Source organism: Anomaloglossus baeobatrachus, chromosome 10 (genome assembly GCF_048569485.1).
Source record: "Anomaloglossus baeobatrachus isolate aAnoBae1 chromosome 10, aAnoBae1.hap1, whole genome shotgun sequence".
Lineage (NCBI taxonomy): Eukaryota > Metazoa > Chordata > Amphibia > Anura > Aromobatidae > Anomaloglossus > Anomaloglossus baeobatrachus.
Window position 1 is genome coordinate 176020471 of NC_134362.1, and position 13557 is coordinate 176034027.

The following is a 13557-nucleotide window of genomic DNA, read 5'->3' on the forward strand; positions in this document are numbered from 1 at the left end:
GCTCAGTTCTCGTAGCTAGTGATGAGCGGGCACAACCATTCTCGAGTGCTCAGTACTCGTAACTAGTGATGAGCGGGCACTACCATGCTCGGGTGCTCAGTTCTCGTAGCTAGTGATGAGCGGGCACTACCATGCTCAGTGCTCAGTTCTCGTAGCTAGTGGTGAGCGGGCACTACCATGCTCGGGTGCTCAGTTCTCGTAGCTAGTGATGAGTGGGCACTACCATGCTCAGGTGCTCGGCACTCGTAACTAGTGATGAGCGGGCACTACCATGCTCGGGTTCTCAGTACTCGTAACTAGTGATGAATGAGCACTACCATGCTCGGGTGCTCGGTACTCGTAACTAGTAATGAGCGGGCACTACCATGCTCGGGTGCTCGGTACTCGTAACTAGTGATGAGCGGGCACTACCATGCTCGGGTGCTCGGTACTTGTAACTAGTGATGAGCGGGCACTTCCATGCTCAGGTGCTCGGTACTTGTAACTAGTGATGAGCGGGCACTACCAAGCTCGGGTGCTTGGTACTCGTAACTAGTGATGTGTGAGCACTACCATGCTCGGGTGCTCAGTACATGTAACTAGTGATGAGTGAGCACTACCATGCTCGGGTGCTCAGTACTTGTAACTAGTGATGAGCGGGCACTGCCATGCTCGGGTGCTCGGTACTTGTAACTAGTGATGAGCGGGCACTACCAAGCTCGGGTGCTTGGTACTCGTAACTAGTGATGTGTGAGCACTACCATGCTCGGGTGCTCAGTACATGTAACTAGTGATGAGTGAGCACTACCATGCTCGGGTGCTCAGTACTTGTAACTAGTGATGAGCGGGCACTGCCATGCTCGGGTGCTCTGTACTTGTAACTAGTGATGAGCGGGCACTGCCATGCTCGGGTGCTCGGTACTCGTAACTAGTAATGAGCGGGCACTACCATGCTCGGGTGCTCGGTACTCGTAACTAGTGATGAGCGGGCACTACCATGCTCGGGTGCTCGGTACTTGTAACTAGTGATGAGCGGGCACTTCCATGCTCAGGTGCTCGGTACTTGTAACTAGTGATGAGCGGGCACTACCAAGCTCGGGTGCTTGGTACTCGTAACTAGTGATGTGTGAGCACTACCATGCTCGGGTGCTCAGTACATGTAACTAGTGATGAGCGGGCACTACCAAGCTCGGGTGCTTGGTACTCGTAACTAGTGATGTGTGAGCACTACCATGCTCGGGTGCTCAGTACTTGTAACTAGTGATGAGCGGGCACTGCCATGCTCGGGTGCTCGGTACTCGTAATATGATGATTATACAAATTGCTTGTAAAAAAAAATATTTTTTTATTAAAAATCCTCTCCAAGAACCCCTGCAGGTTATCAGCGGAGATTCGTCTCCTATACAAGATGCACAGCGCTTACAAGTTTTTTTTCCAAAACGCTTGTAAGAGCTGCTGTAAAATTTGTTTGTCTCACTGGATCCAGCCAGCTTCACTGCCCCAGCGCGCCTCCGATGCTACAAAGGGAAACCTACCTCTGCTTATCAGGAAGAATACACAGATTGGGTCCGCGGCATAACCCTGTCTCTGCTCTGAACTGTCAATCATCAGGAAAGCACAGTCCCCCATGGCAAGTAGGAAGCCAGCAGTCTGGGGAGCAGTGCGCTCCTGATTGAGAATTTGGGACACTCCCATTATTTACAATATAAATCATCATTCATTATTAAATAAACACCTTAGACCTGAGGAGGCTGCTGTACTCACTTTGAAAATCTATTTCGGAATGGCTTTGTAATATTTTTTTTTCACATTTGACGTTAGTAAAAAAAACATCATGAAGCCCACCACTTTTCTTCATAGCAGCAGAGTGTTACTGTATCATCAGAAAATAACCTGCTGTTTATATAAGATAAAAAAAAAATAAAATAAATAAATATAATAATAATAATAATAATAATAATAATAATAAATAAATATATATATATATATATATATATATATATATATATATACACACACACTAGCTGTAGTACCCGGCGTTTCCCGGGATAGTAACTGTCTCTCTCCCAGTCACTGTCTGTGTGTCGCTGTCTGTCTGTCTCTCTGTCTGTCTCTTTCCTTGTCTGTCTGTGTATATGTCTCTGTATCAGTCTATCGGTCTCCATCTCTGTGTCTGTCTCTTTCCCGGTCTGTCTCTTTGCCCGTGCTGTCTCTTTCTCCGGCTATCTCTTTCCAGGGCTGTCTGTCTGTCTCTTTCCCCATCTGTCTGTCTGTCTGTCTCTTTCCCCATCTGTCTGTCTGTCTGTCTCTTTCCCCATCTGTCTCTGTCTCTGTCTGTCTGTCTGTCTTTTTCTGTCTCTATCCATCTCTCCACCGACATCATATAACCTCACGCATGAGCTTCAATTAACAGTTTATTTTGTTCCTATAGCAACCACTGACAGTTGCTATTAATAACCTATAGATCCCACCTCCATTCAGTTTAATGGCGGCAGGATTTTAGAGACTAACTGTAAAGCACAGGGTTAAATTTTTCTGTCAAAACATAGTCTACGACGCTCCCTGGGTCACATGGGGCGTCTGTGCAAAATTTCGTGATTGTAAATGCGACGGTGCAGATTCCTTTAGCGGACATACACACACACACACACACACACACACACACACATATACATACATACTAACACTCAGCTTTATCTATATATATAATTGCCTTATTCTGTCTGTCTGTCTTGCTCCAAAATTGTGTCCTTACAGTGACACAAAGCTGATTGGCCGCTGGGCTCGCCATGGCCCCGCCCCCCCGCATGGATTGGCCGGCCGCTCGCCCAGGCTCCGCCCCCCCACAGATTGGCCTCTCGCCCCGGCACCCTGCAGGTATTGGCAACTCGGCCACGCCCCGCCCCCTCACGCAATGCACGCTAGCTCTGGCCCCGCCCCCCCCACGCATTCCCCGAACCGACACGGTCACGGAGCCACGACTCCCAGGTGAGTACTGTACCCCCGGGAGCCCACATCAGCGTACGCCGCCAACCCAGCCGACACAAACCCTCGCATTGCTGGGGCTGGCCAGCGTATGCTGGTGTGGGCTCCCGTGCGAGCGGGGGACGAGATACGCTGGTAACCATGGTAGCATAGTTACCAGCGCATCAAGGTCCTGCAGCGGCGGAACATACACACACGCACACACATAGCAACACACACATCAGATCACACTCACTCTCACACACACCTCACATCGCATCCACACACTCACAACATCCTGGGATATCGCTTGCTTCTAGGTGGCAATACTGTGGTGTGACCTTCCAGGACCTGCCGGAGGATCACATGGCCAGAAGCATGTGGTATCTCCGAATGTTGTGAGTGTGAGCGCGTATGTGCAATATCGTCAATGTGTGTGTGCGTGAGTGTATGCGATCGGGTGTGTGTGAGTGTATGCGATCGGATCTGTGAGTGTCGGCAGAGGAGCACGGCGTGCTGGAGGAGGCTGGGAGGAGAGAGGCTGATCCTGGGGAAGGCTGGGATGGGGAGGCTGAGAGAAGAGAGGCTGATGCTGGGGGAGGCTGAGGCTGGGGTAGGCTGGGAGGAGAGAGGCTGATCCTGGGGACAGAAAAGGCTGATGCTGGGAGGAGAGAGGCTGATGCTGGGAGGAGAGAGGCTGATGCTGGGGGAGGCTGATGCTGGGAGGAGAGAGGCTGATGCTGGGAGGAGAGAGGCTGATGCTGGGGACAGAGAGGCTGATGCTGGGGACAGAGAGGCTGATGCTGGGAGGAGAGAGGCTGATGCTGGGAGGAGAGAGGCTGATGCTGGGGACAGAAAAGGCTGATGCTGGGAGGAGAGAGGCTGATGCTGGGATGAGAGAGGCTGATGCTGGGGACAGAGAGGCTGATGCTGGGGACAGAGAGGCTGATGCTGGGGACAGAGAGGCTGATGCTGCGGGTAGAGAGGCTGATGCTGCGGGTAGAGAGGCTGATGTTGGGAGGAGAGAGGCTGATGCTGCGGACAGAGAGGCTGATGCTGCGGGTAGAGAGGCTGATGCTGGTGCAGCATGGGGGATGGAGCACGATGGGGGGTGCGCAGCATGGGGGATGGAGCACATTTGGGAGTGCGCAGCATGGCGGATGGAGCACGTTTGGGAGTGCGCAGCATGGCGGATGGAGCACGTTTGGGAGTGCGCAGTATGGCGGATGGACCACGTTTGGGAATGCGCAGCATGGCGGATGGAGCACGTTTGGGAGTGCGCAGCATGGCGGATGGAGCATGTTTGGGAGTGTGCAGCATGGCGGATGGAGCACGTTTGGGAGTGCGCAGCATTGCGGATGGACCACGTTTGGGAGTGCGCAGCATGGTGGATGGAGCACGTTTGGGAGTGCGCAGCTTGGCGGATGGAGCACGTTTGGGAGTGCGCAGCATGGCGGATGGAGCACGTTTGGGAGTGCGGAGTATGGCGGATGGAGCACGTCTGGGAGTGCGCAGCATGGCGGATGGACCACGTTTGGGAGTGCGCAGCATGGCGGATGGAGCACGTTTGGGAGTGCGCAGCATAGCGGATGGAGCACGTTTGGGAGTGCGCAGCATGGCGGATGGAGCACGATGGGGAGTGCGCAGCATGGCAGGTTGAGCACGTTTGGGAGTGCGCAGCATGGGAGATGGAGCACGATCACGATAGGGGGTGCGCAGTATAGGGGATGGAGCACGATGGGGAGTGCGCTGCATGGGGGATGGAGCACGATGGGGAGTGCGCTGCATGGGGGATGGAGCACGATGGGAAGTGCACACCTCCCCCCAACACACACACACACACACGCGCGCGCACTGCACAACACACCACACACACACACTGGGAACCACAAACAACTGCGCTACACAGACACCCACACACACAAACAACGCTGCACACACACAACACCCAACACACAAACACCGCGGCACACAAATATACGCACATACCGCACAATACACACATTGCACAAAACATACCTCCCCCCAAAACACACCACACACACACAAACCGCGCAACACACACACACACAACGCTACAGACACACAGCGCTCCACAAACAACGCAACACACGCAACACACATACAACACCGCTCTCACCCCCCGCCACACCCAGACAACACCCAGAACATGTACAGCGCCCTACACAAACACTTGGTAACTACACACAACAACACATATATATATATATATATATATAAAACAAAACTCATACATGAACTACACAATACGTAAATTCTAGAATACCCGATGCGTAGAATTGGGCCACCTTCTAGTATATATATATATATATATATATATATATATAAAAAGCTGAGTGTATGTGTGTATATCCGCTAAAGGAATCCGCACCGTCGCATGTAGAATCACAAAATTTTACACAAACACTTCATGTGACCCAGGGAACGTTGTAGACTATGTTTTGACAAGAAAATTTAACCCTGTGCTTTACAGTTACTCTCCAAAAAACCTGCCTCCATTAAAGCAAATGGAGCCTAGAACTACTGGTTTTAATAGCAGCTGTGATTGGTTGCTATAGGAACAAAAGACATTGTTAGTATAAGAAGCTTATGTGTGAGGTAATATGATGTCGGAGGGGAGACAGAGAGACACAGAGAGAGACAGACAGGGAAAGAGACAGACAGAGACAGACCTGGAAAGAGAGACAGACAAGACAGAGAAAGAGGAGACAGACAAAGATAGATGGGGAAAGACACAGACCTTGATAGAGACAGACGGGGAAAGAGACAGAGAAATAGAGACAGACAAGGAAAGAGACAGACAGAGACAGGTAGACAGTGAAAAAGACAGACAGGAAAAGCTACAGACAAAGAGATGGACAAAGACAGACAGGGAAAGAGACGAAAAGAGACAGGGAAAGAGACAGACGGGGAGAGAGACAAACCAGGAAAGAGACAGACGAGGAAAGAGACAGACGGGGAAAGAAACAGACGGGGAAAGAAACAGACGGGGAAAGAAACAGACCGAAACAGGTGGGGAAAGAGACAGAGAGACAGACAAAGACTGACGGGAAAGAAACAGACCGGGTAAAGAGACAGACCGGGTAAAGAGACAGACGGGGCAAGAGAGAGACAAACAGACACAGAGACACAGAGATAGATACAGATAGACTGATACAAAGACAGACAGAGATAGAAATAGATAGAGAGCGACATAGACACAGACAGAAAAGGAAAGAGACAGACAGACAGCGACACACAGACAGACAGAGACTGGGAGAGAGACAGAGAGACAGTTACTATCCCGGGCAACGCAGGGTACTACAGCTAGTATATATATATATATATTTTTTTAACATTTTGGTAATTTTGTTTTATTTTCCATATCACAATCTGTATTAAAAAAAAAATAATAAAAATCTTTCAATTTTCATATTAGTCTCTGGGACTTTTTTTTTTTTTTAAAAACAACTTACTGTTCTTTTAGGAGATTCACATGTATATGAGCAGCAATGAACAGACTCCGCCTTCATATTTTTTCATTAAATCATCTAATGAGCGTGTGCAAAGGAGGTGAGCTGTGATATCACCTATTGTGAATGCTAGATCCTGTGTTATCTACCGTATATAGAGGTATTATCAGTCATTGTAGAGGAGGAGGAGGAGGTGAGCTGTGATATCACTGATTGTGAATAGTGGATCCTGTGTTATCTACTGTATATAGAGGGGTTATCAGTCATTATACAGGAGGATGAGGAGGTGAGCTGTGACATTGGCAATTGTGAATGCTAGATCCTGTGTTATCAGTTATTGTACAGGAGGCGAGCTGTGACATCACTTATTCGGAATGGTGAATCCTGTATTATCTACTGTGTGTAAAGTAATACTAGTTATTGCACAGGAGGAAGAGGTGAGCTGTGTCTTCACCTATTGTGAATGGTGGATCCTGTGTTATCTACTGTATATAGAAATGTTATCCCTCATTGTACAGGAAGAGGTGAGCTGTGACCTTGGCAATTGTGAATGCTAGATTCTGTGTTATCAGTCATTGTACAGGAGGAGGAGATGAGCTGTAACATCACCTATTGTGAATGGTGGATCCTATGTTATCTACTGTATATAGATGGTGGATCAGGTGTTATCTGCTGTATATAAGGGACTTATCAGTCATTGGACTGAAGGAGGAGGTGAGCTGTAACAATACCTATTGTGAATGGTGGATCCTGTATCATCTACTGTATATAGAGGTGTTATTGGTGATTGTACAGCAGGAGGTAAGATGTGATACCCCCTATTGTGAATGGTGGATCCTGTGTTATCTACTGTATATAGTGGTGTTGTCAGTTATTGCACAGGAGGAGGTGAGCTGTGGAATGGTGGATCTCGTGTTATCTACTGTATATAGGAGAGAAATGTAGAAGACGGGTTTTTGTGAGCCGCGCCAATGATCACAAGTCTGGATGTCAGATTAATGTGGCTTTATTGTAGCATAGGTCTACGCGTTTCAGGAGCTCTGCCCCCTTCCTCAGGACCATAGAAAGACAACATCAAAATTGAGATTTGATGTTGTCTTTCTATGGTCCTGAGGAAGGGGGCAGAGCTCCTGAAACGCGTAGACCTATTCTACAATAAAGCCACATTAATCTGACATCCAGACTTGTGATCATTGGCGCGGCTCACAAAAACCCGTCTTCTACATTTCTCTCTGTTATCAGCCACTTGGGTTGCTGCTGCCGTGGTCCATTTCTACATGCGAATATACAGTGCCTACAAGTAGTATTCAACCCCCTGCAGATTTAGCAGGTTTGATAAGATGCAAATAAGTTAGAGCCTGCAAACTTCAAACAAGAGCAGGATTTATTAACAGATGCATAAATCTTACAAACCAACAAGTTATGTTGCTCAATTAAATTTTAATAAATTTTCAACATAAAAGTGTGGGTCAATTATTATTCAACCCCTAAGTTTAATATTTTGTGGAATAACCCTTGTTTGCAATTACAGCTAATAATCGTCTTTATAAGACCTGATCAGGCCGGCACAGGTCTCTGGAGTTATCTTGGCCCACTCCTCCATGCAGATCTTCTCCAAGTTATCTAGGTTCTTTGGGTGTCTCATGTGGACTTTAATCTTGAGCTCCTTCCACAAGTTTTCAATTGGGTTAAGGTCAGGAGACTGACTAGGCCACTGCAACACCTTGATTTTTTCCCTCTTGAACCAGGCCTTGGTTTTCTTGGCTGTGTGCTTTGGGTCGTTGTCTTGTTGGAAGATGAAATGACGACCCATCTTAAGATCCTTGATGGAGGAGCGGAAGTTCTTGGCCACAATCTCCAGGTAGGCCGTGCTATCCATCTTCCCATGGATGCGGACCAGATGGCCAGGCCCCTTGGCTGAGAAACAGCCCCACAGCATGATGCTGCCACCACCATGCTTGACTGTAGGGATGGTATTCTTGGGGTGTATGCAGTGCCATCCAGTCACCAAACGTCACTTGTGTGGTTGGCACCAAAGATCTCGATCTTGGTCTCATCAAACCAGAGAACCTTGAACCAGTCTGTCTCAGAGTCCTCCAAGTGATCATGAGCAAACTGTAGACGAGCCTTGACATGACGCTTTGAAAGTAAAGGTACCTTACGGGCTCATCTGGAACGGAGACCATTGCGGTGGAGTATGTTACTTATGGTATTGACTGAAACCAATGTCCCCACTGCCATGAGATTTTCCCGGAGCTCCTTCCTTGTTGTCCTTGGGTTAGCCTTGACTCTTCGGACAAGCCTGGCCTCGGCACGGGAGGAAACTTTAAAAGGCTGTCCAGGCCGTGGAAGGCTCAGTAGTTCCATAAGCCTTCCACTTCCGGATGATGCTCCCAACAGTGGAGACAGGTAGACCCAACTCCTTGGAAAGGGTTTTGTACCCCTTGCCAGCCTTGTGACCCTCCACGATCTTGTCTCTGATGGCCTTGGAATGCTCCTTTGTCTTTCCCATGTTGACCAAGTATGAGTGCTGTTCACAAGTTTGGGGAGGGTCTTAATTAGTCAGAAAAGGCTGGAAAAAGAGATAATTAATCCAAACATGTGAAGCTCATTGCTCTTTGTGCCTGAAATACTTCTTAAGGCTATGTGCGCACTAGAAATGTGAAGTTTCTCAAGAAAATTTCTTGAGAAACTTCTGCCAGTGAAAGATTTCCGGACCTGCGGAAAAAATCCGCACCAAATCCGCATGCGTTTTTGCCGCGGATTTGCCGCGAATTTGCCGCGGATTTACCGCAGGTTTGTCCCTGCAATAAATAATAAAGATAATCGATAGACAGATAATGGATAGAGGGAAAGATGGATAGATGAATAGATAGATAGATAGAGGGATAGATAGATAGATAGATAGATAGACAGATAGATAGATAGAGGGATAGATAGATAGATAGATAGAGGGATAGATAGATAGAGGGATAGATAGATAGATAGATAGATAGATAGATAGAGGGATAGATAGATAGAGGGATAGATAGATAGATAGATAGATAGAGGGATAGATAGATAGAGGGATAGATAGATAGATAGATAGATAGAGGGATAGATAGATAGATAGATAGATAGAGGGATAGATAGATAGATAGATAGATAGATAGATAGAGGGATAGATAGATAGAGGGATAGATAGATAGATAGATGAGAAAAACCTATATAATGTTCCACCTCCCTGCATTTTCTAAGCTGGCACCCTTAGTGACTTTCATGTGGCACTTAGGCTACTTTCACACCTCCGGTTTTTGCTATGCGGCACAATCCGGCACTTTGCATGAAAATCGCAACCGATTTTTTTTGCTGCCGGTTGCGATTTTCCTGCATAGACTTTAATTAGTGCCGCATTGTGCCGCATGGCCTTGCGTTCCGTCCGTTTTTTGCCGCATGCGGCAGATGTAGCCGATGCGGCGGCCGGATGGAACGTTGCCTGGCACGTTTTTTCGTGCGGCAAAAAAAACCGCATCGCGCCGCATTCGGCCGATGCGGCACATTTTTCAATACATGCCTATGGCGGCCGGATGCGGCAATAACCGCATCCGGCCGCCGCATGCGGTTTTTGCCACTGCGCATGCTCAGTAGCATGCCGCAAGCGGCAAAAACCGGACTGGCCGCAAAGGAAAAACCTATGCAAAGGATGCAGTGTTTTCACCGCATCCGTTGCATAGCTTGCACAGCCGGATTGAGCCGCAGAGCTCAAGCCGGATGTGTGAAAGTAGCCTAAAGGGTGCTTAGCCTTGTATTTAGCCATAAAATAAATAAATAATTAAAAAAAAAATGACGTGAGGTCCCCCCATTTTTTGTAGCCAGCTAGGGTAAAGCAGACGGCTGCAGCCTGCAGACCACCGCTGGCAGCTTCACCTTGGCTGATAATCCAAAACAGTGGGCACCCCACGCTGTTATTTTAAATTATATAAATAATTTAAAACAAAAAACGTGGGGTCCCCCCCATATTGGATCACCAGCCAAGGTAAAGCGGACAGCTGGGGTCTGATATTCTCAGACTAGGGAGGTCCACTGTTATTGGACACTCCCCAGCCTAAAAATAGCAGGCCGCAGCCGCCCCAGAAGTGGCGCATCCATTAGACGTGCCAATCCTGGCGCTTTGCCCCAGCTCATCCCGCGCCCTGGTGCGTTGGCAAACGGGGTAATATATGGGGTTGATGCCAGATGTGTAATGTCACCTGGCATCAAGCCCTGGGGTTGGTGAGGTCAGGCGTCTATCAGATACCCGACATCACCAACCCAGTCAGTAATAATTAAAAAATAGACAACAAAAAAAGTTTTATTTGAAAAAACACTCCCCAAAACATTCCCTCTTTAACCAATTTATTGAAAAGAGCACAATCAATTCCACGTCCGGCGTAATCCAATAAGGGGGGGGGGGGGGGCACGGCGATCCATACCATAGTCGCTGTCCCAGTCAATGAAAAACAGAATGTTCCCCATTGGCTGGGAGAGCAATGCAGTGACCTGAGCTAACATCAATAGGTCAGCTCAGGTCACTGCAGGGGATGACGAGCGCTGCCATCAGGAGCATAGATGAGATCATTACCTTCTGTGATCATCTCCTGTACTGCTGACGTCAGCGCTGTCACTGACTTATCGCGAGAGCCCGTGACGTCACCGCTAGTGACAGTCTCGGGCCGCTCGCGAGTCGGCCCTAGACAGCAGTGACAGCGCTGACGTCAGGAGGCAGGAGATCGTCACAGCAGGTAATGATCTCACCTCCTGACAGCAGCGATCGTCATCCCCGCGGCTCCCAGCACTGCAGGATGTCCGTGTCTGCCTGCGCTGCCGCGTGACAGGCTGCTGACACTGCGGGCAGACACTGACACCCTGCAGTGCAGTGTCAGTGTCTGCCTGTGTCAGTGTCTGCCTGCGCTGCAGCGTGACAGGCTGCTGACACTGCGGGCAGACACTGACACCCTGCAGTGCAGGCAGCCGCGAGGCCGGAGCAGGACACACACTGCACAGACACCTGGAGGTCGCACGGAAGTGCTTCTGTGCGGCGTCCAGGGAGTGTGACGTGTGTTTACTCTGCTCCTCTTCCTGGCATAATGACATCGCTTCCTGCAAAACCGCAGGCAGCGATGGGCATTACCGCAGGTAAATCGCGGCTATTCCGGTGGTATACCGCACATCATTGCTACATGCGGAATACCCCCGGAATACCGCAGGTACCTGCGGAAATTAATGGACATGCACATTTTCTCAAGAAAGTTTCTCGAGAAAATTTTCTCAAGAAATTTTCTTGAGAAAAATCCGCACAGTGCGCACAGCTATTTTTTTTTCTCATTGAATTTCATGGGAAATGTCTGCACAAAGATTGCAGACATTTCTCAAGAAATTTCCGGGGCAAATCCGCGGGTAAATCCGCGGGAAAAACGGTCTAGTGCGCACATAGCCTAATACTTTAGGGGAACCAAACAGAATTCTGGTGGTTTGAGGGGTTGAATAATAAATGACCCTCTGAATAAACTTTTCACAATTTAAAAAAAAAACCCCAAAAAAACCAAATAACATTCTTTTTTGCTGCATTTCACACTTCCAGGCTGATCTACAGTCCAAATGTCACAATGCCAAGTTAATTCCGAATGTGTAAACCTGCTAAATCTGCAGGGGGTTGAATACTACTTGTAGGCACTGTAGTAGTTGTGACTGTCACAACTACAGTTGGTGAGTACTATTGCTCCCCCCCCCTTGCCCTGTACCTATAAGGGCAAGACCCTATTGCGCTTTATCTTCCACAGCTCTTCCTTTATATCTACTGTATATAGAGGAGTTATCAGCCATTGTACAGAAGGAAGAGGTGAGCTGTGACATTGCCTATTGTGACTGGTGAATCCTGTGTTATCTACTATATATAGAGACGTTATCCGTCATTGTACAGAAGAAGGAGGTGAGCTGTGACATCGCCTATTATGCCTGGTGGATTCTGTGTTATTTACTGTATATAGGTGTGAGCAGTCATTGTACAGGAGGGAGAGAAGTAGAGCTGTGACATCGCCTATTGTGACTGGTGAATCCTGTGTTATCTAATATATATATATAGAGGAGTTATCAGTCATTGCACAGAAGGAGGTGAGCTGTGACATCGCTTATTATGCCTGGTGGATTCTGTGTTATTTACTGTATATAGGTGTGAGCAGTCATTGTACAGGAGGGAGAGAAGTAGAGCTGTGACATCGCCTATTGTGACTGGTGAATCCTGTGTTATCTAATATATATATATAGAGGAGTTATCAGTATTTGTACAGAAGGAGGTGGTGAGCTGTGACATTGCCTATTATGTGGATTCTGTGTTATTTACTGTATATAGGTGTGAGCAGTCATTGTACAGGAGGGGGAGAAGGAGAGCTGTGACATCGCCTATTGTGAATGGTGCACCTTGTCTTATCAGCGGTTTATCCTGTGTTTCCATTCTAATCCTGACTGTGATGATAATGAGACTGCTCAAAAACAAAAGTCTACATACAGGAAGTATGAGTTTTATTTTAAATACATTTAACAATAAATTATGTTTAGATCTAGAACATATGCAACAGGGTCGCTGTGGTTATTTGTGTGCATTTATGTCTGAAGAGTCTATTTATCACTGTAAGTCCTATACACCAAGGCAGACAACTGCACAAATGTATCAGCACCATTATATTTTCATGTATAAGTCCCCTAGTGGAGGCGGGACCGGCGGCTCTACAACATGGGACTCACTGCGGACCTGTAGAGCAGAGTTTCCCAGTGGTGGTGTATATAGGCCATGTACGGCTGCTGTATACTCAGCAGCAATTGCACATTGATATACAGCTATACTGCCACCTAGTGGCAAACTCAACACATTACAAATTTGCAATTTTTAAGAGGAAGCTTGCGAACCCCCCCCCTTCCTCTGAAAGCCTGCCTTAACCCCTTAGCAACACAGCTAGTTTCGTTTTGCCATACCCCCAGCATTTTTTTTTTATTTTTCTGTCTTTATAGCCGTACGGGTACGAAGGCTCATTTTTTTGTGGGCTAAGTTATAGTTTTGTCTTTTTTTTGCTCGTAGCACCCAATCAGAGCACAGCTTTTATTTTCTACATTTCTGTGGAAAAATGAA